Raw genomic sequence first — 24,952 nt, forward strand, 5'->3', positions numbered from 1 at the left:
CTTGCACCCTGCTTGAAATGGAATTTCAAGGAATAGCCGTGAGTCAACTGCCAGCCCACCAGCCGTGAGTGAGTGAGCTGCCAGCACAACAGGCTTGAGTGACTGAGCCGCCAGCCCAAGAATCCATTCGGCCCACAATGTTCATACTAGCCCTCTGGAAACCAGTCCCTTCCGCCCACAGCACCCATACTAGCGCTCCAGAAAGTTCTCACCCCCCCCCCCCACCCCCTGGCCACCAATATTGGAATTGGTGGAGAGGTGGAATATTGCGTTTGGGGACCAGCCCTCCCATGTGATGCTGGGACCCAACGGGTCCCACTTAGTCTAGTATCTCTCTAAACATTTCCTATCCATTTTCCCTGTCCGTGTGCCTTTTAAATACTGTTCTAGCACCTGCCTCATTCAATATACTTACCACCCTCTGAGTGAAAATGTTGGCCCTCAAATCCTCTCAACTTCAACCTGAGTCTTCTAGTTCCCCTGACCTGGTTAAAAGGCTCTGTGCATTCACTCTAAAAGTTCCTATTCCTAACTAAATACAAAGTGTCACACTCCCAACATTACAATGTAGTAATACCCTGGTAACATAGTGACACAGGGTAACAGACCCCAACCACTATCCCAATATACTTGAGAACGTGACAAGCTTTTTTTTCAATGTCATCCGTGAGAAATTGGACTCTCATTCTGGTAACTCTCTATTTCGAAAAACAATTCACTGAATCACAGCCACCGATTTATATAGATAAGAGCAGCTGGTAAAATATTAAAACCACATTAGTAAAACTTGTATGTTATATATTTTAAATGCACTTTGCAACTTAGTCTTTGTGAACCAAATGCTGATGCAGTCTCTCTGGCTATTTTTCCTATCAATGTTAAAGCTTTGCACTTTTAAAACCCACCTCCCCATGCCATATGGCAAAGACAAAGATGTTGCTGATGGAACACTTCGGCCCCAAATCCACAATGTGCAATATGTATGTGTAGGAAGGAACTGCAGATGTTGTTTATACGCCAAAGATAGACACAAAATGCTGGAGTAACTCAGCGGGACAGGGAGCATCTCTGAAGAAAAGGAATGGGTGACATTTTGAATCGAGACCCGTTCCTTCTCTCCACAGATGCTGCCGGTCCAGTTGAGTTTCTCCAGCATTTATGTGCAATAGATAATTCTACCAAATGAAACGAAATAACTACTCAACCACAACAGGAACATAATTCAGTACATTGTCTGCTGCAGAAGGGAAAAAGCTTAAAAGATATCGTGTGAAGCAAGTACTCGTAAAAAATATAAATACTTTTCCAATGTCCACTTGAGAATTTTTCATTTGCTGCATGTTATTTTTACTGCTGTCTCTTGGGCCAGTTCTTGCTCGGACGTGTCAACCATTCCATGTTTCCCTGCCAGCATCTACACCACCAACATCCCTCATATCACCAACAAGAGATACAGGAAACCCATGAGCACATGGAGCATCATGAATTCACCAGTGGTTACATTCCTTTTTTCTGACTGGGCTCATAAGTTGGATTTGTCACGGTGTCCAGCTGCAGTGTGCAAACTTGCTGCAGTTACACTGGGAGTTATGTCCAATGAACCCATGTTGGACATGGTGCAGGAACATTATATCAATGGTGGATGCGATCTTGCTGGCTTTCCACTCTGCGCTGGGCCACTTGGACAATAAAAGCGCATATGTTTTTACGAAGTTGGTATATCCCTTTTTGCGCGGTCTTCATAATAGAGCTTTTGTTTCTTTTTCTTTTTTTGCACAATATCATGACTTTCTCTCACTTTCTTTACTTTCTTTATTTCTCTTTCTTTTTAAAGCTTGAAAAATGAAGTGGTACAACAAATGTAATAAGATATATTTGGCTTGTACTATTGTAATGTACTGTACTTCTAATAAATAAAATAATTTAAAAAAAACACCAAAAAAACGCATGTTGGTTGTTGACTTAGGAAGAGGAAGGCAGAGTATCCACATATCTGCCTGCATTGACGAACATGGGGTGGAGAGAGACAAAAACTTCAATTTCCTGGTCGTGCCTATCTCTACATACCTGTCCCAGATCCAGCACATTGATACAATCATAAAAGAAACCCCAACAAATGCTTCTACATCCTTAGAAGATCGAAGAGGTTTGATATGTCGATGAACTTCAACATAGGGATAGTAGCAAGCGTACTGACTGGTTGCATCAGGGTCTGGTTTGGCAACTTTCAAGAACGAAGGATTTTACAAAAAGTGGTGAACAATGTCTGGCCATCATGGGTACCGACCGCTCCACCATATAGAGGTGCTGTCTCAAAAAGACGACAGCATCAGCAAGCACCCACAACAACCTGGTCGGTCATGCTCTCATTTCACTTCTGCCATCGGAAAGAAGATATAGGGGTCTGAAAACGACAACACCTAGAGTCAGGAACTGCTTCTTCCCAACAACCATCAGGCTATTGAACACAACAAACTCCAACTAAACTCTGAATTACGAACTGCCTGGGTTGCACGAGGGACTTTGGGCTTTGGTTGCTTCTGCACTATGGTGAGGTTTCTATTTATAGAAATGTTTATTGTATGTTTACTATATTACATATTGAGTAATGTGTTTGTAAGCGTGTTGTGCTGCTGCAAGTAAGAATTTAATTGTTCCATTTTTGGAACATATGACGATAAAACACTATTGACTCTTGCTATAAGCCCATTCATTTTAACAGAGGGGGAAAAGCATCAAGGGGAAAGTATAAACAAATTTGCATCTTGTTCAAATACATTCTTAAATTGTGTTGCTTTTCTTTATAAGCATTTTTTCTTCCTTCAATTATTTTTATTGAAATGATTTAATTAATGCTTATCTAACAGTTTATTAATATTTCCAAGTATCCGAAATGTACAAGAATTGAAGTGGCACAGTGGTGCAGCGGTAGAGTTGCTGCTTGAGACCCGGGTTTGATTCTGACTATGGGAGCCAACTGTACGGAGTTTGCACGTTCTCCCTGTGACCATGTGGGTTTTCTCTGGGTGCTCCGGTTTCCTCCCACAGACGTACAGGTTTGATTGGCTTTGGTAATTGTGTAAATTGGCCTAAGTGTGTAGGATAGTGCCAGTGTACGGGGTGTTCGCTGGTCAGCGTGGTCTTGGTGGACCAAAGAGCCTGTTTCTGTGCTGTATCTCTAGTCTAAAAGTCTAAAGAAGCATCCATATTCTCTCAGCATTGAGAGCCAGCATGGCATAGCTGGTGGTTAAAGACTTTTGTTGATGTATCTATAGAGGTGCCAATTTATAATTTCCTTCTCAAACGTCATGCCACTGTCCCAGTGCAGGGGATTTGGATGGCTTCAGCCAGCAGTCCAACAACATCCCAACATATTTTGTGTTGTAACAACACAACAATGATCAATAGGAGGTACACAAAAGTGCTGGAGAAACTCAGCGGGTGCAGCACCATCTATGGAGCGAAGGAAACAGGCGACGTTTCGGGCTGGAAATATTTACATTTTTGCATGAATTTTCACAACTTTTGCTAACATTCGAGCTGATTCAACTTGTTGAAAATACAAGTGAGAATGATATCTTACTGTGTTGAGAGAAGTTATTCCATGCCACAATGCTGGGCCTGTCCCACTTTCACGACCTAATTCACAACCTCTGCCGAGTTTGCCCTTGACTCATGCTGGCGGCATGGTCGTCACAAGGACGTAGGTAGGTTGTGATGCTAGTCTTTGGTACTCGTGGCATCAAGTAGGTCGGGGCGTTTTTCTAGCCTGATGAAAAATGTCCACGATTAAAAAAGGTCGTGAATTGGGTCGTGAAAGTGGGACAGCCCCTGAAGAAAAAGTGTGCAAATCCCACAAGAGATGACTACTTTCTTTGAAACACTATAGCAACATTTCCAGATACAATAGAAAAGAAGGAAAATCAGTGATTGGCGTCTTCAAATTAACCAGCTCAATCAATGGAATTTGGCAACTGTTCAGCAACTACTGTTAACATGCCCTCACTGTTCAAAGCTTTGCAAAAATGAGCTGCACATTGGCAGTCTTATCAGTGTTGTATCAGGGGAAAGCCAACAACAAGATGATGGGTCTGTCATTCAGGACAGGCACAAGTAGAAACTTTGTCATGCAGAGGGCTGTAAACATTTAGAGTTCTCAACTTCAGAAGGTAGTGATTTAAATTCAAGGCTGAGATTGGCACTCATTTTGGACTCGGAAAGAATCGGAGCCAGGAAAATAGAGTTGAGGTTCAGGATCTGACGCAATTTTATGAAATGTTGCAGCAGCTGGAAGAATCATACAGACCACTCCCGCCTTTATAGTTTTATATTCTTTCTTTTATGGAAAGTAATGTGCTTCGAATTTTGTATGAACATTTTGACTGCTCACTTTTAATATTACATGCCCCAAACTGGTCAATGGGCCAGCATTACTTGTGTTGTTGGGTCGATGCAGAGTAAGCAAAATACTTCTTGTGCAACACCAGAAGTGTAAAGTTAAAGCACACCGATCTCGATAATGCTATGTTTTAATCACAAAACTAATCTGCTACTCGACACAAGAAGAGCATTCCCTGCACTGTTCAAAGGGATCCTCAATAATTTCCTGGTGTGTGGTCATTGTTTAGAAGGGTTTAGTTGACAGGTGCAGCATAGATGACGGCCATTTGGCCCACTGAGTCCAGGCCGGCCATTGATCAACCATTCATACTAGTTCTATGTTATCCTATTTTCTCATCCATTCCCTACAGACCAGGGGGCGATTTACAGAGGACAATTTCCCTACACTCCAGCACACCTTTGAAATGTGGGAGGAAACCGGAACACCACAAGAAACCCACACGATCACAGGGAGAACGTGCAAACTCCACATGCACAGCACCTGAGGTCTGGATCGAATTCGGGTCTCTGGCACATTGAGGCAACAGCTCTACCAGCTGCACCACTGTGCCGTCCCACCGTCGCATCCGTTGGAATGTCACTCCCTGACAGTACTGGAGTTTTAGAAGTCTTGACGGACTGCTGTAGTTCAAGGTATATTTTCATTTGGGCCCATTCCAGTACCTGCAAGCCTGGAGGCATGAAAGCTATACCAGTAATCTTTTAGCATGCTTGAGAAGAGAAGTGAATGCCCTTAGAGCACAGCAACGTGCCAGAAGGGAGGTGTTGCAGAAGAAAACATCTAATCAAGTGGCCCTGTTGACAGAAGACTTTCACGGAGCAATCCTCCTGCATTACCTTGAAAGAAGCACCATGCTTAAGGAGGTCCTGCTTCCTGAAGGAGGTCCTCAAAGAGATCTGAGATGCACCAAAGTTATGCTTGTAGCCACAGAGTATGGCTAGAGTGTTCTTATTAGTTTCAATAAAAGTAACACTGGTGCTAAATTGCTTTTGTCTCTGGATCTTTTGATAGGAGCTCAATGCGATGCATGGTTAGATTAGGAGTATGACAGACACTCTCTACTCAAGGAAAGCCAAGTTCATGGCCTGGATAGAATGGACGTGGAGAGGATGTTTCCACTAGTGGGAGAGTCTGGGACCAGAGGACATAGCCTCAGAATAAAAGCACGTTCCATTAGGAAGGAGTTGAGGAGGAATTTATTTAGTCAGAGGATGGTCAATCTGTGGAATTCATTGTGATAGAAGGCTGTGGAGGCCAAGTCAATGCATATTTTTACAGTGGAGATTGATAGATTGTTGATTAGTACGGGTGTCAGGGGATATGGTGAGAAGGCAGGAGAATGGGGTTGAGAGGGAAAGATAGATCAGCCATGATTGAATGGCAGAGTAGACTTGATGGGCTGAATGGCTTAATTCTGCTCCTATCACTTGTAAACATGAACTACTTTTGCTTGCGCAGAATGCACCACATGGACTCGGCACAGGAATGTCTCATCATAGACAGGAGCCCTCCACAAAGTGTGGAATCCGCAATACAAGGTTGCAACAAAGTAGTGCCTGAGACTGACAAAATATTTACTTTCATTAGTTGCAGTAATTTGCATAAGACATTTCATCATATTTGTTTCTCGGGGAAACAACATCTTAACCCACATTAACATTCTTATCATTTAAATGGTTTAAAAATATGGCACCATGCTATACCCACAGAGTTAAAAAATCAAAGTTCTGGAGGAACAGCGGACCAGGTAGCATCTGTGGACGGAATGGACAGTCCGTTTCAAGTCGAGACCCTCCTTCAGACTGATGTTGCTTGACTCGCAGGGTTCCTCCAGCACTCTGTTTATTGTTCAGGAATCCAGCATCTGCAGTTCCTTGCATCTCCATATCTACAGAGTATTTCAGATAGTTGGTGCAATTCTGTTTTTAATATATATCCTTGAGTGCAGTTCAGTCAAGGGACTGAATTGGTTTAGTTTGTGGTACCTGCTGCATAAACAGGGTCTGTGGCAAGTTCCAAAATTGTTGAATGGACAATCCAGGAATCACCTCTTGAGAGGAAAACCTCAGATACTGAGTAGAAACAGGCTGGATAACCCCAAATTCACAATTACTAATATGTCCCATTTAGGAAGGACACAAACAACAGCAGAATTCACATTGGTACAGTGAATCATTGTTTATTCCTTTGTCACAATTAAGGCTCCAGCTCCAGCACGAGGTGTTTAGAAACTGAAATGAATATCATCACCTCACCACCTAAAAATAACTTGAAGTTAATGCTGGTAAACAACCAAAACCTGGAAAGCAGCCACAGTGACTTCATCAGGTGAAAATGTACAGTGCCCATTAGTTTTTGGCCACCATATCAATTCAAACTGTTGTTTCTTAGAGGTAAGAGACAGTTACACGGCACTTGGCTCACAACAGCCACTTTAAGCACGGACTCAAGAAGGAAACTCAGATATAATGAGCATTATTCTGACACCAGCAAGGTGATGAACATACAATTGCTACCTTAAGCAATGCTTCCATTGTCATAACCACTTGGGAAATGTTCAGGAGTGGAATACAGAATAGGCATCCGGACAGATACAATAGCCTAAGATAGACACAAGAAGTTGGAGTAACTCAGCGGGACAGGCAGCATCTCTGGAGAGAAGGAATGACTGAGGTTTTGGGTCGAGACCATTCTTCAGACTGGTTAGGGAGAAGGAAAATGTGAAATAGGTGAGGATGTAGAGAGATAAAGAACAATGAATAAAGCTAATAATGGCCCATTTCCTTTAGCATCGTTACTTTTTTGCATATATTTTATTCATTGTTCTGAAGGCAAGCAACAGCTCGAATCATGGTGACTGACACTTGAATTGATGATAAATTAGATGGAAAATAAATGTGTGCATTTTGACTCGGGATTAAATAGGCATTGGTCAAATGGGTAACATAATGCAGATACATATATTTCAGTGCTATTAAATTTATCCTCACAAAAAATAAGCTCCCCCTTAGAATTTCATCTTACTGTGCAAAGATTTATTACTGACCAATGTCAGTAGCAGAAGTCCAACAGGGTCAAATGTGGACCAAGCAATTACCCACTCTGGCCTTCAATGAATTGACCACCACACAGTCTGGGACTAGCAGTGGTTCAGGCACTGTTGATGATGCTGGATGCATCTACGAAAAAATGTTGTTTCAAATCACCCAAGCAGTATCAATAGTCTACATTTAGTTTGTATCCCCTTTAATGGACAAAGTCTTAATGGGTTTGATCTCACAAATGGCAGGAATCTTCCTGGAGATGGCTCGTAAGTCCATTCTTCATGTGTGAATACTGAATAATGACTGCAAACCGAGGTGCAGATTCTATCATACATCCACTTTCATACATACTGTATACACTTCCAGTCAGGCATCATCAACTAATGGTTAGGTGTGGGAACCATGGTCAATTTATTTTTGTTCCACTAATCGAGACAACATTGTGTTGCTCTCTCATAACCCAACAGCCTCTAACTGAGATAAGCTGATAGGGAACTGAAATCTGAGAGTATTGTGGTGTAAAGGATTGCTTGTGCCATTTAAGGCAACATGCTGGAATTTCATTTAGGAGGAAATTACTTCATAAAGCATATTGCAAATTCAGAGCCTATTTCCTTCTTGGTTGGAAACCTTATGTCCAGCATTCTTTTTGTAAAAAAAATGTACAAGTCATTATGATACTCAGTCATGGTGAAATATAAACAAACTTATTTTTCATTTTGAACTGTGTTTTATTGTATATTTGCTGTGGACTAGAACGCAGCAGTCACATTAAATGTACTAACTAAAAACAAATATGCTACTGTTGATCTTTGTCCTGCCCTGGTGGCGTATTTTACTCTATAATGTACTATGTCAAATCGGCGAAGGGAACTGACATGTACAATATAGTAAATCCCAAGACTTGTATGCAGCAAAATCTCTTTGCTCAAATCGCTGACTGAAAATAGAGGATATATTGTCCTGATCTCCAACGGCTATATAGCATATTAATCAATGTATTATCCTACACTGTACTCATAATTAAAATAACTTTTCAACACCACTTTCATAAATGATGATAGCCACATTCTAGTGAGTCTCTCGCAGTTTTGTCCACAAAAGTATTAGCCATATAATTGGAAAATAAATTCAGTGAAAATTTTGATCTAATTATTTTGTTGTCATTTGTCCACTTGTATGTGCAGGAAGGATCTGCAGATGCTGGTTTAAACCGAAGATAGACACAAAAAGCTGGAGTAACTCAGCGGGACAGGCAGCATCTATGGAGAGTAGGAATGGGTAACGTTTCGGGTCGACACCCTTCATCAGACTAGTCTATGGAAAGGGAAACGAGAGATATAGATGATGATGTTGAGAGATAAAGAACAATGAATAAAAGATATGCAAAAAAGTAACGATGATAAAGGAAACAGGCCATTGTTAGCTGTTTGTCCACATATCCTGGATACATTGGCTCTTGTTGGGTTATGGCTCCACAGGCACTGCCACCACTTAATTTGTAGCAAAAACTGGAATTGGACATTTCTAGCTTTATAACTGGCGTTGCTGTAAATATATCTAGGATGAAAGTTGTAGTGAGTGGATTTCAGAGGGAAAAAAGGGTGCATGGGTGGCAACATTTGCAACTGAGTGATTCAGGACAGTTTTGTGGAATATTGAGGCCATGTAGAATGTAAATTTTGAATGGATGGGAATGACTTTGTGAGGGGCATTTATATGGCAGGAAAGGTTAGGGGAGATCTGATGGGAAATCAGTTCAATGGGCAAAGGAGGCCAGTTGGAGATTAACTACTGAATATGAGAAGCCATTCAATGCAGATGTTTAGGAGACAAGGAGCGATGAGAACGAGAGAGAAACAGAGAGGGTAAGGAAGAGGACAATGAAACTATTTATAAAGAGATGAAACACAGTAAGATGACAGAAGAAGAAGCAGGAGAGGTGGGGGGGGGGGGGGGGGGGGGGCAGGGGCAAACCATCACTATGACAATTTGGATGGGGCACATCGTGGAAAGTATAGTCATTCATTCAAAAGTAAAATACTTTTGGCAAGGTTTCAATTACAACCAAGATGGGTTGGGAGGGAGAAGTAAATTAGCATCATTGAATGGCGGATGGGCCGAATGGGCCAAATGGCCTTATTTTGCTCCTATCACTTATGACCTTATGACTTATGACCAAACAGCGCTCAATATGAAGATGTAAACACCCCAGAGCAGTCCTGCACTTTAGTAGCAAGAAGTCTTTGGTAACCCTGGGGGCTGGTAGAACAACCAGGCTCCCAAGAATTAATCAACGCCCCAGCAGGCCTGCAGAAGTAGGCCCACAAAAGGAGACTAATGAAAATGCCATTACTATTGAGGAGAGTGTGGGTACCTGGGTTGAGTTCAATCCCCATCTCAACTCCTTTGTCCTCCACTCTCTATCAATTTCCTATCTGCTCTCCTTTAACCTCCCCTCAATCTAACAAGATTATAATCAAACCCGAGGCAGAACTGATGGTATTCCAAGCCCAGTTTTGAGTTAAAAAAAATGAGTGGAGCATTTATCATTCGATCTATTACAGCTAGTCAAATCCCAGGTATTTACTTATTCCAAAATGCAGAATTTGTCTTCAACTAACAGTCTCCATTCCAGAGATAGGCAGAAAATGCTGGAGTAACTCAGCAGGACAGGCAGCATCTCTGGATAGAAGGAATTAGTGAAGTTTCGGGTCGAGACCCTTCTTCAGACGTGAAGAACGTTCTTCAGTCTGAAGAAGGGTCTCGACCCGAAATGTCACCCATTCCTTCTCTCCAGAGATGCTGCCTGTCCTGCTGAGTTACTCCAGCATTTTGTGTCTATTTTCAATTTAACCCATTCATCTGCAGTTCCTTCCTACACGGTCTCCATTCCAGGATATGTAAGGGATGGGAAGATGGCAGTGGGGTGTAGCTTTTTTTGATAGCTGTGGAAACCTTCCAGAACAGATTAAAACAGAATACTCAACGGCCTGTCCCACTTTCACGACCTAATTCATAACCTTTTTTATTCGTGGACATTTTTCATCAGGCTAGAAAAACTCTCCAACCTACTTGATGCCACGAGTACCTACGACTAGCATCACGACCTACCTACGGCCTCGTGACGACCATGCTGGGAGTATGTGTCAAGGGCAAACTCGGCAGAGGTCGTGAAAGTGGGACAGGCCCTTAAGATAAACAAGAATATGTTATATTCTGCATTTTATTTGCTTATTTTTGCTTAATAGCAGTTGAGAAAGAAATAACGGGTACATTAAAAAAAAAAGTTTAAATGATTCAGTTGGTTCTTTTAACACCCTGCCAATGGATATCTGCAAAGTTGCAAAATAGTTCAGAACTGTCGACATAGATAAGTTCAATGTATGTTGACATCTAAAAGCATTGCACAAAACCAGGAAGGCAGGTTTGTGGACAGAAAGTGTAGCATTAAATGCTAAATGATTAATGTGGAAGTAGTTAAGGGAACGATTATAATCAGAAATAACTATAGATAATATTAGTGGACAGATGTTTAAAATATTAGAATGACATACATCTCTCCACCATTTGGAGGAAATGTTCATTTATTTACTCGAGATTGGTTATGGCCTCTATTAAAATAGCGGAGACAGAAATGTCATACAGATGCATAAAATATGTTTACAATAATATTGCCAAAAGTAGCACTAGCGGACAGAGGAACACCATGAAAATATGCTAAGCCAAACCCCAACTGTAATTTATAGGCTTACATGACTGCAATGCCTTGATCCCTTCACAGAAAGATCTCAATGCCTTTCAAGTCAAACCAATCATCTCAAAATACAATTTGATGCTGTAATTGCACAAAGAACACTACAGGAAAAATGTGTGATCTTTCACTGTCAGTTTCATTCATTTGAAGATTAACACCAGTTGATGTTCAAACCTAATATTGTTGGTGAAATTTTTTATTTTTTTACATAAACAAAAATGGCTTTGGCCAATTAATTCCACAACGAAAATCATTTAATTTCACAGTATCGTGAAAATTTTTGGTACTCTAACCATAAGTGGAAAATGACACCAGCGGGAAATAAACTGCTGTGCATTAAAGCAAGATGATCGCATCACGGATGATTTTTAAAGGATTCCATAAAAACTCAACTTGATAACTGCATCATGTGTTTTAGCTCCTGTAGGACTGTGACAGTACAAGTGATTTAAAATTGCTACGTCCTTGACTGGGCTGAAAGATGGAGAAGAAAAGTGAGTTTGTCAGATTTGACTTAATCAAACCTGTGGGATTCTGGCTGCTCGTAAAAGATTCTACATACCATCAATAGCTTAGTATATTCTATTAAACAATCAACTTATATGATGTGACTCTTCTCTACACTTAACATACATTTCAGGCTGCTGAACCTGGTGTTGCTTTAACCTTTTTGCTTGGAGAATTACTCTTCTGAACATTCCACAGGTACCATTACTTATCCCCTAAATAACCTGCAAGAAACAGCATGGCACCTTACATTTATCTATTTGTCAGGTTGTCCAGTTGTGACAGTTTTTGTCCACGTACATTCTTGCAAGGTCATTGCAATGAACTACAATAGATCAAATTCAAAAATTCGTATTGGTGAGTGTCAGGGATCAGAAATAAAAAATCTTCAACATGGTAGGCAGCTTGTTTTAAGATAACTTCACAGGAATTTTCAGTAATGTGCTGATACCTTTTATTGACTTCAAGTTTATGTCATTAAGTTTCATATTGACCCATATTTTGAAGATTTATGTTGTGGTCTTAAACAACTTTCTTACCTCCTGCAACAAAGATGCTGTTTTGTAAAAATCATGATTACTGTTAAATTTTATTCAATAGATAAGGTAGCCTGACCTCAAGTATTCTATACATTCTTGTCCAAATAATGCAATGAAACCTCGAAAGAAACTTTAGCATTTGTAATTTTATGATCTGTTCACTGAGGTGACATTTACCAAGCAATGCCTTATTTTCAAATAGCTGCTCCTAGTTTTCTCGCACAAAAGAAAAAGCACGTTTTCCGCATCTACCCTCAAGTCCAGCACAGATGTTTATGTTTCAATCAAGTTGCCTCTTATTCTTCTAAACTCCAGTGCATACAAGCCTCGCCATTCTACCTGACAATTCTCCTATTCCATGCACCCATCTAGTGAACCTTCTCCGAACATTTCCAGTGCATTAAAATAATTCCTTAAATAAGATCAATATAATCGTGTCCTCCTTATCTTTATATCCAAATTTTCTTGCAATAACCACATTCTGTTGGTTTTTCTATTTATCTATCTACTAGTCATTTGTAAAACACCCAGATCCATCTGCATTTCAGAGCTCTGTGATCTACCTCCATTTAGATAATTGGCTTTTTTCTTATTTTACCTAAAACTGACAATCATAATTACCATGTACATATAAAATAGTCATTCTCACCATATTTAATACATGGAAAATGGCCAGCGTAGTTCATAAATTATGTCTTATTAGATTTATGGATTTTTGATACGTGACTAAGATATCATATTAGGGTTAATTTCAGACATTGTCTGAGATGATCAAACTAGTTTGTGAATTCTAAGCTCAGATAATCAATTGTAGGCTCCAACAAAAGAGTGCTCTCTTTGTGAAAAAAATATTGCTGCAGTTATTTGTACAAACAGCTACACATGAATATAAAGTCAACAAACATGGAGCCTATTCAATCTTTTTTCTCAACTCTACTGAGGATGTTCAATACTTTAATGGCAATTTGAATTTCTTATTCCAATGAAAAATACGTAAGGGGTTTTCACAAGTACAAATCTATTGTACCAGTGGAATTACTCAATAAAAACAGATGTTTATGAAGTTTCACAATTAAACTTACTTTGGAAATAACTACCCGACTATAATTTTGTAGTTCCTTTTTGAATGTTCAGTTACAATATCATCAGAAATTTCAAATATCCATGCTGGAAATGTGTTGAAACACCAGTATATGTTAAATTTCAAAAATAGTGACAGACCAACATACCCGCCTTATTCAACAATCAATCCTTCTTTGAAAAACAATCTCACTAGAGAATTATTTTTCTGAAAGATTTGAGGAGAGATCTGACAGAAGTATATAAAATGATGAGAGGCATAAAGAGGGTAAGTCGGTCAAAATCTTTCTCCCCGGGGTTGAAATGTCAAAGACGAGAGGACCCAGCGTTGAAGCAAGAGGGGCCAAGTTTAAAGTAAATGTGCAGCATAAGTTGTTTCCTTACAAAGAATGATAGGTGCCTGGAACGTACAGCCAAAGGTGGTGATGGAGCCAAATACGATACGGACATTGTTGGCCGAAAGGCCTATACCTGTACTGAACTGTTCTATCTTTTCCATGAAAACTCACTAGCAATATGGTTCAAAACAAATGTCTTTATTTATACAAATTCTATGTGTGTGTGTGTGTGAAAATTAAACACAAATACAGGATCTTCCCATCCGCAAGCAAAGAACAAGATAAAGAATTCCTGATTCTGATTTAATTTTGTTCTGTAAATGTTGGCAACATTACCAAATAGTGTTTAGTGCCCAACCTTTGTTTGCGCAGAAAACATTGACAGTCCGCCAACAGGTGGACTGGGTTTTCTTTTTGTATTATCCATTTTTCAGGATTGGTGTAACACTGGCAATATCAGCACTGTAATTGCTCCAGAGAAGGTTGTGGTAAGCCATCTTCTTGAACCGTTACACTTCTTCCAAGAAATGCACTCACAATTCTGATTGTGAGGGGGACCCAGAATGTAGATCCAGTGGCGATAATATCATTAACAAAGGGATAATAAATGGTGCAATTACCAAATAACACCCCGGTTCTTACATTACGAGATCATTGATGAACCACAACCATCAGTCTTTGTGTGAAACATGACTACTGAAGCATGACTACTCTCCCTTAATGTCTACTGACATCAATTGTTCCAGGGCTTCTTGATGCTATACTCAATCAAATGCTGCCTTGATGTCAAGGATAGTCACTCTCTCTTCATCTCCAGAAGTCAATTCTTTGGACCTAGACTAGATCTGAAATTGATGCTCCTTAACAAAACCGGACTGGAATTGGGGGGTAGATTATTGGTAAGTGCTGGTAGACAGTGGTGTCAAAAAAAAACTTTGCTGATGACTGGGAGTAATTTAATTGGCCAGCAATGAACTGGACTATCCTGAAGATAGACACAAAATGGTGGAGTAACTCAGCGGATCAGGGAGCATCTCTGGACAAAAACAATACGTGCTGTTTTCGGGCCTTGACCCGAAAGGTCACCTATTTTTTCTTTTCTCAGAGATGATGCCTGACCTACCAAATTACTCCAACATTTTATGTCTAAATATGGTGTATTCCAGCATCTGCAGTTCCTTCTTATACAACTGGATTATCCTCTTGTTTGCGAACAGGACGTTCCTGGGCAATATTCCACGTGATCGTGGAGTTACCAGTAATGTCACTGTGAAAGAAGTGGGTGGTTAAAGGAACACATAAATATAGGATGCAGGTGCTTCAGAACAGCATTTGCTATGTCCAATGCATCCAGCCATCTCATGATGTCATATGGACTGAATCAAACTGACTGAAAACTGTTTTTTGTGATGATGAAGATCTCAAGCAGCCCAAATGGGTCATTGACATACCAGTTCTATCTGATTATGATTCTAGTATGCTCCCTGCACCCTCCCCACCTTGTACACAAATGACCATTGTTGAGGATTGGAATCTTTCCTCCAAATTTCTACACCATCCTTCATTTCAGTAAAGCTTTGATTTGATTCATTTGTCTATTTTGCAACAACTTAGCAAATACTTCTTGTAAAATTAAATAAAATACCACTGCTCTAGTGTCATTGTCGACTTGAATAAACTCTTCAAAGAAAAATTGAAAGTTTGTCAATTCTCTCCTGTCCCACAAAACATACAAAACCCCTGAAAGAAGAAGTGATTCCTCTCCATTACACACTCCAGTAAAACAAAAGAGTAATTGTTATTCAGAGTTCATCTCGGGAACATGATCTTTCTTTACAAGATTTTTGATAGGGAACACTGCATACTTCAGCTTGCACTATTGTGCTCTGATTACCTAATATAACTGATATTTTATTGTATTATTGTTTATTGGATATTTATTTGTGGTTGAGTTAATGTGCCTGTAAAGTTACAGCAAAAGAATTTCATTGTTCCATTCTTGGTACATTTGACAATTAAACACTTGTGACTCTAGACTCTTAGATCGCATGTTTGTAATGACTTTCACCATGATATAATTTTAATGTCAAAATACCATCATACACTTAATGCACATTCCTGATTCTGCAAAAGAACAAAAATCTATTGGCTTTTTTTTTCTCCTTAATGTCTTGATGATTAATGGATTCTGTAATTTACGATCCTATTCCTGATCAGGGGGATGCAGGATTTCATCCACCTCCTGTGCTGAACTAGCTAATTTCAGACGTACAACCAAAATATTAATATTGTTTACCAGCACCCATATATGTAAGATGAAGAGGAATGTCAGAGACATGCACCTTTCAACTGGCCAATGATGATTTGCCGGAGAGGGGACATCTAAAAAGAATCAATTAGGATGAAGGCCACTGATTTACACTGATGGTGTTTAAGTCAACTTCTAATGCATGAAATTCCAAGATATTGAGCAACGTTTTGGGATCACATTCTTAAAGTACATCTGTTTAGAATTAGGCATGGTGGTTTACGGTGACCAAATAAGTCAAATTCTATTTTTATTGCACGGGAATCCAAAAATGAGACTCTGGGATTGTTGCCAATGTTCTGGGGTTTGACTTCCATAATTCCATCCATTTTCCCGTGAAATCTACAAAGCCATGGCCTTGGTTAAGACTTCTTTGCAGTTGTTGCTGTAGCTGAATAGCTTATTGACAACCACTATTTTCTTTTTCTACTTCTTCTTATTAGGCAGTCCCTTAGGGTTGAGGGTTATTTATTTCCATGGTGGGAGGAGAGGGGGTAAAACTTGCTATATGATGTGTGTTAACATGGGATGGTAGTTACAAACCAGCTACTATACTCACTGTGGAGACACCAGTCAAAAACAACACGTTTAATAAAATGAATGGCAACACATGATTTACCTTCAGGAGACGTTGATGTAGACATTACATGGGTGTCATTGCAGTCGCTCAACTGTAACTGTTACCAAGCAGAAAGATGCTATATTTAATTAGCTGTTCACCTCAGCTGGTAACTTTAAATACAACGACTCTGTACCCTGGAGGTTAAGATAATCCTGGGCATCCAGTTCTTGATTATTCTCACCCATGCAGTAAAATGCCTGAATTGATAAGTGTAAATATTGAATTTTCTTTGGAAGATACTCATGATAATTCAACAACAAATCACGCCTTTAGGATCTCTAACTGTGTCATTTAGACCCACCCACTGTTCAACTGTAATCCAGTGAGTCTGTATTCCTGGAAGAGAAAGGGGGAAGTTCTATATTCTTTGCTGCATCTGGGTAAACTGACAAAAGTATTCATGATTATTGTCATCTGAACCTTTTAATGAATTGAAAAAATATTTAATGTTGCAGTAGCTTGATTACTTTTTATTTGTTTTAATTCCAATGAATCAAACATTTTTAACAATACCAATTAACTTCAAAGAACATCCCACCAGTTAAAATATCTATTCAGAAGGCAAGCACGTCATTAATTTTACAACAGATAAATACAGGTTAATTACTATTACACTGCCCACTAACATATTTATCAGTTGCCCAAGCTAATCCACTACCTAAATGCATAGGAAAATCCCCTGGTGTTTTATAAATAGCCTTGCACATACATCTTTGAATAGCTTTTTTCTTGGTCCTCTTTTATAGAAGGCTAGTGAATGTCAGAATTGTTTCCTCATATTGAACCTTTGCTTTTCATTTATTTTTCTGGCCACAAAATTATTACATTATCAACAAGGTGCAAAATGTTCTTTAGATGTTTTATGCTAAGGTGGATAAGTTTTTATCCCCTAAGATGTATGTCAAAATAGAATGAATGACAAATATCAACAAAATTGATTTGCATTTTAGCTGAACAATTTTAAACATAAGCATGCAGGGAGAATGAACCAGCTGACAGAAACTGTTCAAATTATAGTGGTCTAATGGAATGTGATAATTTGCAGTTTCAAAAGCTGGTGACAAACTTTTAACTACATTTTGTATTTGTGAAATGAAAGCACAACAATGCATTATGACACCAAACATGGGCAAATCGAACCCGTATTCAAATGCAAAATCTACCCCAAAACATTCATAGGAGCTCACACACTGGACTCAAATACAGAAAATGGTCCAAATGCTATTTTTTTTAAATCATGGTAATTCTTATCCTGTTTGCAAGAGGAATATGCAGAAATATAAAAAGTAGTGCAGAGCCAAAATGAAACAAACCACAGAACATTCAAAGTACTGATGTTTATTCACTGTACAAAAGGAAAAGTATTCAAAGAGAATACAGGAAGTTGAGCAGCATCATTTTACTTCAAGTAAGTAATATTCCTTTTACGGTCTATCCAAACATTATTTGCATACCAGTGGTGCGTTTCACTAAAAAATAATCAAGTTATTTAATTTTTGCATTTTTTAGGTTGAACAGTAAAATAGTGGGGCCCTTTATCACCTGCGTGATAACGTTGAACAAAGTATGCCAAGCACCATCAGACACGGTTCTAATGTGTTACTAAAATTAAACATCTTATCTCCTCCATTGTTTTCAATCCAACACATACAGTAAAAGCAAGCCTGTAATTTCCCTGACACTCAAATCTTACTTAAAATCACAATGCATTTCTTGCATTGGTATAATAGCTTAAACATTAAACTGTTAGAAAGAATGAGCTTAGCAGATAATGAGAAACATTTAATGGATCAGTCAATACAACTGTTATTCGTTTTTTTCTTTCATTTTGATACTGAATTCTACAACATATCTTTTATGTTTCAAAATTTCCACTTTCATAATCTGCAAACATAAAAAATTGTTCCTGTAATTTATCAGCAAAAAACATGCACATCATTCACACACCAAAAAACACTTTTAGATGTTGAATCTTCAGAGACTCTGAATGTCCTCTGAAGTTTACTGGTGTGTTATTAATATAATGGAAAACTAGAAATACTGCTATTTGAAAAATGGGCTGAAATACAGTAATACAAGGAAAGGGTTGTTTGAATGCATAGCATAGACATTACAGGTTATTTGGTCACAAGTGGAAAAATCTGAAATATGAACAAGTTTAAAAGGAAAGGACATCCAGCAAAAAAAAAATAAGCGTTAAGTGTTTTTCTAATCAGAGCAACCTTCAGAATTGTGACATCAGAACACTCAGATAAAATGTAACATATTGAGAATTCTACTCAAAATGGAATGCAAGTTTTATGTGCTTTATTAGACGTTCAAAGCAAAAACTTGTATTCAGTAATAACTGAGCATGATGCAATAGGTTCCTGGACAAATCTGTTAAATGTGGGGAATGACAAAGCACGCTGGACTACTTGATCTAAGACCTCATTCCCCTTCCTTAAAAATCATTTCCACATTGCAGTTTCCATCAGACTGTTGCAGCAGATGTTGGTTGTTAAACTCCACAGACGACATAGTTCACAACTTCACTGAGACGGCTGTGAGCCACATCTGCAGCTGATGAGATCAGGAGTGCAGAAGTGTGGCAGGCACACAGACAGCCTGGACAAAATGTTGTTTTTCACTCTACCCCACGTATAACGATTTTCTTTGCACACACTTCTATGGTTAAGCCACCCTGGTCTCTGCCACTTAAGAAGCAGCCTATCAAAGTGACTTCCTCAATACAACTTGAGCAGCGTGCATGCATGGGGACAGAAAATGAGAGCATCCAGGAAGCAATGTGTTTGCACCGAGTAAGCAAGCTGTGGCTGTATTTCATAAACCACAACACCTTCACTAACTCCTCATTAACTGGGCTACATTCCAAATTCATTCGCAGTCCCCAGAAAATGCAGCTTCTTGTATTTATTGAAATGACAGAACAGAACAGATTTACATATGCAAAACGCAGAAGCAACAGGCATTCCCCTCAATTGACCTACAACGTGTCGCAGCAGTTGTGGCAGCATAGTTATTCCCTCACAGATTCTGCGAAAAGTCAGAGGCGTAAGAATACCATCTGGGTACGACTCCTTTAAATCTGGCACCATTCCTGCAGCAGGCTGGAATGAATGGTAATGTGGAGAAATAAACTGCATCATTTACTCACTGTTACACATCCACCTACTATTGTGCCTGTAAAACACTAAAACGCAATCAGTTTCATTATTTCTATTGTGTCTTCCAAGTAGCCTTTTGGAGGTTGGAACATAAGCAGCAATATAACAAGACAATGGATTCACAGTGACGTGATGGCTGTGATTTCATTCTAACCAGGTCACTCATTTGTGAACAACGCCTTTCAGACCACCATAACTTCACATCCTTTTTTAAAACCAATATCTATTTTGAAGTGGGTTTCATTCGGCCCACATTCGCGAGAGCATTAAGTCAAAGGCCACTGTTGGTCTATATGACATCCTTTGTATCGGGCACACACACAGACACAGAGCTGAACCACAATGTATCATACCATTATCAAGATATGAGTCCCTCAAGTTCACAATAAGTAACATATTCTGGAGGGTTCAATTTAAGCGTAGAAAGAATACTTTCTGCTGCCTTTTCCAATTCAAAACAAAATCGCATTACAGAGTAAGTGAAAGTCAGCAAAATATATTCACTCAGTTAATATATTTCCACACGTATTTAGACTACACCTTGAAAGAGAAGCCCTGCATTTCAGGTTGCTGCTGGGTCACTGATACATGTGTGACTGCCACATCTGCTGCATACTGACACAGAGCTCTGTATTCTAATAACACGCAGTAGGTAGTGCTTGAATGATTGCAGTCTTTTGGTGACATGCTGGAGAAAGGGCACCGAAACACCTTCAAAGCTTGTTCTCCTGACTTATATCCTATTTACACTGTCAATCTGACAGAACTAACTTCATATCCACAAAAGTTTATTTTTGATGTGGAGTAAAAAATTCTTCAAATTCTTGGTTTCAAAGTCATCCCATTCATAGGTAGGTTTCATGCCAACAACGATTCAGAAGCAGTACAGTGTGAACTCTAAATGAATTTCAAGCTGACAGTTGCATCTGACGAACCTCCTCCATCTTCAATGAATTGTCATACTGTAGGAACAGACTAACAGGGCCATTATCTGTGCACATATGGTCATGAAGCTCATACAATAATGAAGTCTGAAAATATACTAATATTGGAGGTTTCTAATATATATATAATTTATATGCTGATTGTGAATGCCCAGTTGTATTAGAAATATGCTTGCAATGTCAGTCATATATATATATATATATATATATATACACACATATATATATATATATACACACATGCATACAAATTATGAGACAGATTAAGAAAATGTAGTAAATGTACTTTTAGAAACAGCCTGCATTTTTCTTAGGTAAAATGTAATTTACTATCTTTGATATTAGAAACACATCTTTTTTTGCTTCGCCTAAATGAAACTGAATGTTTATGTATTGTAGTTTTTAGGAAACTGCTCAAGAAAGGTTATTCTCCATTTTACATGTTGGGGAGTTGTATGGCATTGCCCAATGTAAGGTTTAAACAAAAGAACAACCTGAAGCATTAAAGTGCAGCAAATGTTTTTTTTATAAATCAATAAACCTGGAATGACGTCCGAAACTGATAATGAGCTGAGGGGGATGAGACCTAAAGCAGAGATTGTGACCTGGAAATTTAATCTGATAACAATTCATTCATTATGTAATTGAAAAATTAAATTTTCAGGTGTTTGTGATGATATAATTCCTTTGGAAGTATAGTAGGGTAACTTGAACTAAGTTGTCTCTGGAATGACCACCCCACCCAACATCACTATTTGAGGCCCATGCTCATACTCTGGAACTTCCAACACTCCCCTGCATACCCAACTATTCCTAACCCTCGCAACCTCAGAAAGTCAACAATCTGGCCTTAACCCCCATCCTGCTGGTCTCTCTTGGACCCCATTTTGCAATCCAAATGGCATTTTTGATCCCCGACCATAACCATCGCAGTTTCTCTTTTACATTCCCAATCGTTGACCCAAATTCTGGGCACTCCCACCCAATTGTTGGTCAATCGCTGGAAGTTAGCCTGGGCTGCTCATCCAAACCCTTGGCCTTGAATCTATATTTCCCAAACTCCCACCATCCCAGCCTTCCAAATGAGACCAAAGCTTGATTCAATTCTAATATTCCTGCCCTAACCTTGACTATTTCATAGGGGCAAATTAGGTCTTTGACTGGATGATATTCTGAACCATTGTGCCTTTAAGCCTCTGGACTAATTCCTGGGCTGCCTCTTTTTGTTACCAAAAAATGAGCATGAAACCCATTCTGTTGACCCATAGATCAGCCATGATTGAATGGCAGAGTAGACTTGATGGGCCAAATGGCCTAATTCTGCTCTTATCACTAAATGTTGTTTAAAGTCCACCAATGCATAGATGATACACCCATGGCATCCTCCTACATCTATCACACACATTGGGTTGCACAAGAAATTTTAGGGTTATTACACTAATTTAAATAGGTAATTGTTATCCATTTGTTAACCAATCTTAACCAATATCAGAGGATAGCACCCAAGCCAGATGACTCTATGCATGCTGCTCACAGAAGTGGATCTGCAATCATTCATTACAATTGCTGCATTCTTTTAAACCTCATCTGTCATTCCCTTTATCCTGTACCTGTATACTGTGGACGGCTTGATTGCAATTTTGTATAGTCTTTTCGCTGACTGGATAGCACGCAACAAGAAAAACTTTTCATTGTCCTCTTTACACATAACAATAAATTAAACTAACTAACTAACTCATGCCTAACTTAACAGATAAGAAACACTGCAGCAGCCTTCAGCTGAAGGCAGCAGGGTGGGGAACAAGGTTGCAGCCATCTTGTGCCCAGTAAACAAAGTCCATTCACAAATAAAACAGAGTGGGCTTAAAGTGCAAAGGAAACAGACCTCATGACTGAATTTCCAATAACTCTTCTGAATCAAAGCAGGGTACTTTTTTCCAGAAAAATGAGGTAAGTGGCGAACTTTTACAGAGAAATAATGAATATTAAATCAACTGCTAAAGCCTACACCAGTTAAGTCACCAGACTTTATTGATAGGAAAATTACTCAATATTCCCCACTCTGGCTGGGAATACCAATCTGTTGCTTGTATTGTCCTAATTCTTTCCAAGCTGCAAATTGTAGAATACAATGTAAGAAGTTGCAGAAAAATCTCTATTATAACGCAGTTTAATTCAGAATAATATAAATATCCCCAAAACATAGCGAGTTATTTGATTGGTGATAGATACCAAGTCAAATGGGCAAACCGCAAATAATTTATTTGTCTGACATCTTGTCATAAGTGAATAGGCCGTTTGGCCCATCAAGTCTACTCTGCCATTCAATCATGGCTGATCTATCTCTCCCTCCTAACCCCATTCTCCTGCCTTCACCCCATAACCTCGGGCACCTGTACTAATCAAGAATATATTTATCTCTGCCTTAAAAATATTCTCCGACTTGGCCTCCACAGCCTTTAGTGGCAAAGAATTCCACAGATACATCACCTTCTGACTAAAGAAATTTCTCCTCATCTCCTTCCTAAAAGATCGTCCTTTAATTCTGAGGCTACGACCTCTAGTCCTAGACTCTCCCACTAGTGGAAATAACCTCTCCACATCCACTCTATCCACCCTTTCACACCTGTATGTTTCAATGTGGTCTCCCCTCATTCTTCTAAACTCCAGTGAGTGCAGGCCCAGTGTCGACAAACACTCGTCATAGCTTAACCTTCTAATTCCTGGGCTTTTTGTTGTCCATCTTTTTGTGTTGATCTTTGGTGTAAACCAACATCTGCAGTTCCTTCCTACACAATTTATTTACAAATGGTTTCAGTGACGTAGGGCTTTGGAGAGGAGAAAAGGAGATTAAATTAGCTTGGACTGATTCCAAAGTCATTGCTGATTTCAACCAGAATACAACTGTAAAGATGTGAATAAAATAATTGCTTATTACTTTACATATGCTCATGGATGAAGCTTTGTAGGGTTGCCCAAGCCCCTGAAACACATCCGAGCAAGATTCACTGCCTTCAGCAGAACAATTAGAAGAATTATGTAATTGGATATTATAACAATTACAGCACGGAAACAGGCCATCTCGGCCCTACAAGTCCGTGCCGAACTTCCTATTCATTTTAACTTAAAAATTCACGTCGATTCTTGAGACGTTGGATACAGCTGTTTATCTGTATTGGCACAATATTACATGTACTCCAAGGCAAAAGTCCTTCCATTTCTTCAGAAATGCGTCATGCAGTGGATCTTTGGATTCTGAACAGCGACATTCAACTTAAAAGTTCTCAAAGATCAGTTCAGCTGGTAAATAATTCACTTGGACAACATAAATTTGTGCTTCTTATAATGGTTTCAACAGTCCGAATAGCACGTTGAGCCTTTCCATACTGATCAGATATAAGAGTAGTACCACAGCCTTGCCCTGAAATGTTCACTGGAATTGATCTTACAGGGTAGTTGTTGGGATTACTGAAGAAGTGGAAAAAGACGATGAAAATATACACACGTTTAATTGTCGGTCCTGATGGTGTAATGTATGAATCGACTAAGTATTGAAACACATGCTCTTCACTTTGGTATCCTTATACAAAGTTTCAAAGTAAGGGTGGCACGGAGGCACTGTGGTAGAGTTGTTGCCTTATAGCACTCACAGCATCCAGCGTTGCCCTCTCACGTGTGTGTGTGTGTGTGTGTGTGTGTGTGTGTGTGTGTGTGTGTGTGTGTGTGTGTGTGTGTGTGTGTGTGTGTGTGTGTGTGTGTGTGTGTGTGTGTGTGTAGGGTAGTGTTTTTATGTGGAAATTGCTGGCCGGCATGGTCTCGGTGGGCCGAAGGGCCTGTTTCTGCGCTGTATCTCTCAACTAAACTAAAATGGGATGTTTCAAAATGAGACATAATTAGCAAGGAGGCAGGAAACAGTTCCTTAACTTTTACTCCGCGAAACACAGGGTACAATAGGTTTCATACAACTTACTGCAGCTAGTTCAAAAGCAACATTTCCAGAGATGTGAGAAAAAATTGCATACTCCAGCAATTGATTTTTTTTTTTGCACAGAGATTGGTAAATGACTAAAATGGGAACTAAAGAATAGAAATAAAGTAACAAAGAGCAAAAAAAAATTACTATCTTCACTGTGTTCATGTTTTCTATTGAACATTCATACCTCAATTTAACAATGTATAAATTTAACTTAAGAAAGCCTTGAATTGTATTATATCATAACCATACCCAGGATATTTTAAAATTG

At 39.1% G+C, this 24,952-nt stretch overlaps 1 protein-coding gene across 11 annotated transcripts in view; it reads right to left on the minus strand.

Moving 5' to 3' along the window:
• Window positions 1-24,952, minus strand: part of foxp1b (forkhead box P1b) — a 474,222-nt gene that overhangs the window by 432,570 nt on the left and 16,700 nt on the right. Inside the window, exon 1 of one of the 11 annotated variants that reach the window (XM_055647676.1) lies at window positions 16,595-16,623. The exons of 8 other annotated variants lie outside the window; for them this stretch is intronic. The gene's annotated coding sequence lies outside the window, so the exon portion shown is untranslated. Of the gene's footprint in view, window positions 1-16,594; window positions 16,624-24,952 lie in introns of those variants that run through there. 2 more of the 11 variants (XM_055647674.1, XM_055647670.1) reach the window with 2 other exon arrangements.

This window comes from Leucoraja erinacea, chromosome 16 (assembly GCF_028641065.1).
Source record: "Leucoraja erinacea ecotype New England chromosome 16, Leri_hhj_1, whole genome shotgun sequence".
Lineage (NCBI taxonomy): Eukaryota > Metazoa > Chordata > Chondrichthyes > Rajiformes > Rajidae > Leucoraja > Leucoraja erinaceus.